The sequence below is a fragment of the Pelmatolapia mariae genome, linkage group LG20 (assembly GCF_036321145.2).
Source record: "Pelmatolapia mariae isolate MD_Pm_ZW linkage group LG20, Pm_UMD_F_2, whole genome shotgun sequence".
NCBI classification, from domain to species: domain Eukaryota; kingdom Metazoa; phylum Chordata; class Actinopteri; order Cichliformes; family Cichlidae; genus Pelmatolapia; species Pelmatolapia mariae.
The window spans coordinates 19,857,153-19,863,952 of record NC_086244.1 but is presented as its reverse complement, the minus strand read 5'-3'; the positions used below and the strand labels follow the sequence as shown (position 1 = coordinate 19,863,952).

The following is a 6,800-nucleotide window of genomic DNA, read 5'->3' as shown; positions in this document are numbered from 1 at the left end:
ACAGGACCTCTGCGTCCTTATTTGCTCTCAAGTTCGCTCTTTTCTGTCACCCCTTCAATCCAAACGCCCTCTCTTGGCTAAAAAAATTTAAAAAAAAGTCTGGATATTTGCAGCCTGTAGCTCCTCCCATCAACACAAACAAGTCAGCTGTTTGCTTTTCGTGCAGTGAGGCTAACTGATAACACACACTGTGGCATCTTCCCTCTCGTCGCTCACATCCGTCTGTACGCTGCTAGACAGACGGTGCCTGCTCCTCCACCTCCACCTCTACCTTCCACTCCTCCTCCTTCCCCCGTGTGGTGGTGGAGTCTGCCTGTAGTCCGTATCCGGGTTGGACGAGCCATCCGGAAGCGCGGGGCTCCTCTGGAAAGAACTCGTTTACCCACAAGTCCCAGCGACGCCTCAACTTACAGAACTGGCTTCTTGGGCTTCGGGAGTGTTTCCCATTTAAACAAACAGAGCCGAAGATGGCGGAGAGTTAATGGTGTAAAGAAGAAATTATCGATTCGGGAGAGAGATACGTCCACGAGGTAAGAACGTGCAGCACGCGCGCTCCTATTCAGTCAGTTTGACCAGACTTTGCGTTTGGTTTGCATTTCGATAGAGGACGGAAATGTCTTGACTTGGGTTTCCAGCGGCAGTGCGCACACAATATTGGCATCGGCGCGGTGCGGAGGGCACAGAATACATATTTTATTTTATTATTTTTTTAAAAGTAAATGACAGAAAACGTTTGCCCCCGGTTTGTAACGGTGATGCGGTGCGTGTTTCGGTGCCATGCTTATTTGCAGCACGGCTGAACGTTTGGCACATTTCACAAACTTAACTTGATCGCACAATCTCGCCAGTTTACGCACGAGCCGCTGGATCGCAATAGTGCCTCCAGTAGATTTGCTGCAGAACATGAAGAAGTTTTGGGACAGCACATGCTTTGGACTCGCACGCTCGCGCTTGAACGCAAAAACACGGGGTGATTTTTTTTTTGTTTGTTTTAAACCGGTTTCTCTCGCTTGCTGCTCGATGTCCGCGACAGTCGGTGGGAAACAGCTGAGCCCGGTGCTGTCGCAACGTGAGGGAATTTGGACCGGGATGTTTGATGAGCAGGAGCGTGCAAACACACTCGGCTGCGTACTGTATGTGAAAGCAGCTCCCGCTGTATTTCTGCTGGTCGCTTTACAACAAACGTGCGCTGCAGGAAGGAGGCAGACGACGGTGACCGTCCGTCAGTCAACCAGCCGCTCAGCCACCCTGCAAGACCGATTAAATTCAAATAAATAAAGTGCAGCCGGTCTACGGCGTGTGTCTCCAGTGTGCACGTCGGCAGTGCACGAAGGGGTCATGCATTGCCTTAAAATATGTGAGGTGATACGGTGAATGGTCGTCGTGATGGTGTCTTTTTCCTGTTAGGTCCTTCATAACCCCTCCTGCCATCTGCTTCATCCTCAGTAATGTCTCTAACTGTATATCTGCAGGGGGCAGCAACGTGGCCCTGTGCGTACCCGCTGCTCTGCAATTATGAAGGTGCACAGTTTGATCCCTGAAACAGCCAGTCGGTGGTGTATGTGTGTGTGTGCGTACGCTGGAAAGCACTGTGTCCTTGAGCATGACACCAGAGCCCCAGCTCACACTGGATAATAGCAGTCTTACACTTCAGTGTGTGTAAACAGAGGTTGAATCGGAGTGATGCTGCAGGTGAGGGATGTGAGGCTGAGTTGATTATATTGAAGTCGCTGTCTAAATTTAGATGCGTGTCCAAATGTGGCTGCAGCTAACAAAGATAGTTTTCATTAGTCTCTTTTATAAGATATAAAATATTTAAAGGTTAAAGACAGTGACAGCTCAACACTCACAGATGTCCTTCTCAAAAGATGTCACTTTGCAGCGAGTCACAGATGAGATGCTGCAACCAGAGAATGCCCCATGCTTATTTAGTGATGCATGACATTACAATGTCTAACTGGTTATTGTTGATGGCGCCTTTTTTTTCCTGAAAGGTTTACATGAAAATAAAAATGGGTTCAAGTTTCAGCTACTATAACAATCTGAACTATTTTAATTGGCTGAAATATTCAGTTATACAACAAACTAATAGTCAGCTAAATGTTAGCCAATGGGAAGAGTTCGTTGACCAGATGTTGGTTCGTTTGTTGGTTGATTGATGGGGAAAAAAACTGAGTTGCAAACAGACGTTATAGTTAGATAGTAATTACACACGTCAGGCAGGAAGTCCAAAGTGTGGGATCATTTCGAGAGGAAGGGCACGACTCCGAGAGAATGGCATGCAAACTCTGCAGGGAAACATTTGCCTATCATTCTTTGACTTCAAACATTGCTTTTCATTTGGAACTTGTAAGTAGCTCAGTGGTAGACACTTTGCACCATGACTCACTTTAATGTTAGGCTGAGGGTGTCCGTGCTAGTTTATTGAGGGTTTTTTGGTGCATGCACAAAACTGAAACTTGGAAAAAGCAGACAAATCCAGAAGTAACAGTTGCTATTCCAGAAAGGTCTGGTAGAGACAAGAGTTGATCAAGAAAAAATATGATGGACATCATATTTGATCCATTAGGATTGCCAGTTCTAAAATGTGAGCAGCTGCTGGTTTCTTGTTTGGTAATGGCAGTAAACTTGGGTTTGGGGCAGTTAAAGTTGTGACCTTGGGCTTTGGCAAACAAAGGTGCACTTTATTTTTACAGAAAAAAAAATGTATTTAGTAAATAACAGATGACAGGACAACTAAAATAAACACTTTCAGGCCAGTTAGCCTCTTCTGTTTATCTTACTGATAATTTTATATTCAGTCCTGTTAAGCCACTTACTGAAAGCTCTATTCTCCTAATTTCATTGATGTATAGTTAGTCAAATGCTCTCCAAACTGTCTGGCTGCTGCTCGTGACGGGGTTTTAATCAGGAATTTATTATTAACAGTAATTGTTTCAGCTCTGTGCCCCAAATGTGTGTGTTGCCCAAGTGAGGGGGGGTTGGGTGTCGCAGCAAAGAGCCGTTGTCTCGTTGCACGGCACTCATCTCCTGACAGATTTACAGTCAACTCTGTGGACCAAGTCTCTGCACACGTGCTGTCGCACACACGCCTACAACCTGCTCACAAGGAACCGAAGGCAATGGGGACAGGGAGGTGCTGTGAGCGAGCCGCCAGGACTCACGAGGGGTTTCGCCAAGCGCATGGCGGGATGAATGCATTGACGAGGAGGAGGAGGGTGACAGTGATGCATTATGTTTGCTGAATGGGGAAAAAGGGGACAGAGGTTAGCAGGGGATGCTGGTGACTGGGTCAGGCACTGGGGGCAGGGCTCGTGAGGCTGAAGCAGAGAAGCAGGACCTCACATACTAGCCTGGGAGCTTTGGAATCTGTGAGTGTGTGTGTGTAGAGGAGGAAGGAGGGGGTGTGTACCGAAAGGGGAGGGGCTCAGGTGGAGCCTCTTGCTGGAATTCCACCTGGTATTTCTCATCTTTTGTCTGCGTCCTGGTCTTCGGTCAATCTCGTTTTTACCCACCTCAACTTTGCTCGCTCATTTCTTTTTTTTTTTTGTGTGTGTGTGTGTGTGTGTGTGTTTTTTTTCCACCTCTATTGTGGACTCAGGAAGTTTTCTGACTCAGATTGTTCACATTCTTTGCCATTTTCTTTCTTCTCTCTGTGGCATGTCTCTCGCTGTCCCCTTGCCTCCCCCAGCTCCAGAGTAGCGAGCTAACTGTTGTCCTGTTGTTGCTGGGGCCCCTCTCTGACATGTCAGTATGTGTTAAACAGGAAATAATCTTCACCAGCTCTCATTGATTTCACTCTGTAGAGGAGTGGGTGCTCATATTTAACTCTCACTCATTTTTGTCCACCTGTCTTTTACTTAAACATCCCCACTCCACCTGGGGCACCTGATTTGAAGTTTCTTTTTCCAAATAATATTTTGAACTCACTGACAATACGGTATTTTAAGTTTCAATAAGCGTACAAAAACCTACTTTACATTCAGGTATAGAAATATATTTTTCCTCAATAACCCTTTAGTAGAATTTAAAAAAAAGACTTGTTTTCAAGTTGGACTACTGAGCTAAATAATGCTTGTGTTGTGTGATGAAGAAATATTTATAATCATACTCTTATTACACATAAACCTGCTGGGCTACTTGCACGTTTATGTTATAAAACGGGGCACTCTAGGGCTCGACAGTTCATCAAATTTAATTTTCAATTCCAACTCTGGCTTTTACCAATGAGTAAACCGGGACAGTTAAGCTTAAATGACTACTCTGCTGCATGTTTGCCCTTCACTAAAAGCCCAAATCTACTCCCATCCCATCATGATGCTGCATCTTTAGTTCAGTGCCTTTACGTAATGTGACTTGAATTATATTCATTTTGATATAGTTTAAGAGTAATTCTTCATTAAAAATATCAGTTACATTTTCAATAAATACACAATGTTTCCAAGATTTCTTAATAATTCATAATTTGAAAATTATTTTGAATTCAGTAGAAGCCCAGATACCTAATGGATGATTGTTGCATGATGTGCACATAGTGCATCTTTAAAATACACGTGATGCTACCTGCAAGCCCTCAGACCAAGACCTCAACCTGAGACCTGGAGACCATTTGGTGACTCTCCCTAGAAACCGAATATTTTTAGAGAAATTTGCCCCCCTTGATTGGTTGGCATGTAGTTCCTGGCTGATGCTGTGTGACATCAGTTGCAAAGAGAGAGCTGCACTGAAAACCTTCTTCTGATTGCTCTCGTTGTTTGTAGATTGCTATAATCACCAAAGTTTTCATCTTGTCTGCAAAAAGTACTTTTGGTTTCTCCCGTCATTACAAGGGGTCACTCCTTCTGGAATCGCACCAGGAATCTTTTGCTTGTTATCCCAGCTGTTAACTAACCACGGAGCAGGAGTTTAACTTATAAAAGCATGATGCAAACAAGAAATGGAAAATGTTTACTTTCAAAGTAAAAGCTGTACCTATACCACTGTACACGTTACAGAAGAAGCAACTTTTCTCATGTGTAGGCCGTGTGCAGGCAGGAGTGGTGGTAAGGAGGACCCAAAGTGCAGACTCACGGAGATGGAAGGTAAACTAAAACTTAGATTTATTAAAAAACAAAACCAAAAACTAAACTGAAAACTGCAAAACCAAACAGGCTGACAGGCAGAACACACGGCATAATAAGACGGTAGATCACGACACTGATACAGAGAAACACAAGGCCTAAATACACAGAGGGAGCAATCAGGGAATGAGAGACAGGAGAGAAACACAGCTGGGGCAAATCAGGGCTAACGAGACAAGGGAAGCAAAACCAGATACATTAACATGAGACACGGACTTTCAAAGTAAAACAGGAAACATAACACAGGCACGGACTTGACAATGGGACACAGCAGACAGGGGAGACAGAGCAACTAAGAAACACAGACAGAAACCAAAACATTAACAAAGAAACCAAAAGACTAGAAACCAGAGAACCAGAACGTTCTCTGTTCCTTTCATAGGAGTTGGCTGCCCAGGTTTCTTCCTGTTAAAAGGGAGTTTTTCCTTTCCACTGTTGCCAAGTTCTTACTTATAGGGGATCATCTGATTGTTGGGGGTTTTCTCTATTATTGTAGGGTCTTCGCTTTGCAATATAAAGCACCTTAAGGCAACTCTCATGTTGCGCCACTTAGCGAGTAATTGGTATTTGGAGACATGTCAGCTTCTTCCATACAAACTATAGACAACCACGATAATCTGCTAGCAACCAAAGGAATTGCAAGTGAAGCACTATATACCTCTTTGTGAACCAGTTTCATGTAGTAAGAAAAATCAGCTTCACACAACCACTCACCAGCTGTCAGAGAGTACTGGTTTTTCTCTAGCTGGAAGCTACCAGGGCTTCACTGACTGGTCTCTTGGCCCATGTGACAGGGGCTTAATGTAATTATTGACGTGCTTCAAGACTGTATCTAGGAACCTCTGTTTGGGTCATTAGTCAGAAAAAGTAAAAAAAAAAAACCTTCACATTACTCATTACTTTTTTTTAATAAAGTAATCTATGACGTTACTTAATTACTTCCTGGAGAAAGTAATTTTTGAAACTATTCATAATTACTTTTGCGTGCCCTGACATGCGTTGTCACATAATTACCAGTTAACAGTATAAACCACAGGCTACAGTCCCATACACTTACACAAACTCATCACAGCCAACGACAGGCAGCCAAAGCCTGTTGAAGATCAGGTTCTGGCTGCTGGGCTGGGATCTGCGTACACTCAGCTGTAATGTCACTCTGGGTTCTGTCATGGAGATCCTTCTGTGTAGACCCAGTGTTGTATTAGCAGTAGTGAATAGTTGTTTCTGTCCTGGATGGAGTTTGCACTTTACTTTTGTCAGGCTCTTGTACTTTTTTGCAATAAAAATAAAAGTAATGTCCATATCTCCACCATTTTCCTCCTCCCTGCGCACAAACTGAAATGTGCTGTTTGTTGTGCAAGAAAAAAGAAGCAGGAAATTTTTTTTCACCCATTGTGCAGATAATTGAAGAACCTTTTGTAACACAAATAATTACATAATTGTAACTGTAATCTGATTACTCAATATAGGACAGTAATGCGTTACATTACTGCATTACAGAAAGATGATTAAAATTACATGCGGCACTGCCAATAACACACACAGATTAATTCATTTGTTCCACTTTTGTGTTTTTAGTACAAAACTTCTTGGCCAACACTGAGATCAGCGGTTTAGTGGACGTCCAGTTCTAACAAGATTTTCAATCCAAACATTTAGATATAAACTTACATCTGGCAG

At 43.4% G+C, this 6,800-nt stretch overlaps 1 protein-coding gene across 2 annotated transcripts in view; it reads left to right on the top strand.

The window, feature by feature from the left end:
- Positions 1 to 266: 266 nt before the first annotated feature.
- The window catches only part of LOC134618049 (nuclear receptor coactivator 3-like), a 65,176-nt gene continuing 58,642 nt past the window's right edge, over positions 267 to 6,800 (top strand). For both annotated transcript variants that reach the window (XM_063463242.1, XM_063463241.1), the window contains exon 1: positions 267 to 530. The gene's annotated coding sequence lies outside the window, so the exon portion shown is untranslated. The remainder of the gene's footprint in view (positions 531 to 6,800) is intronic.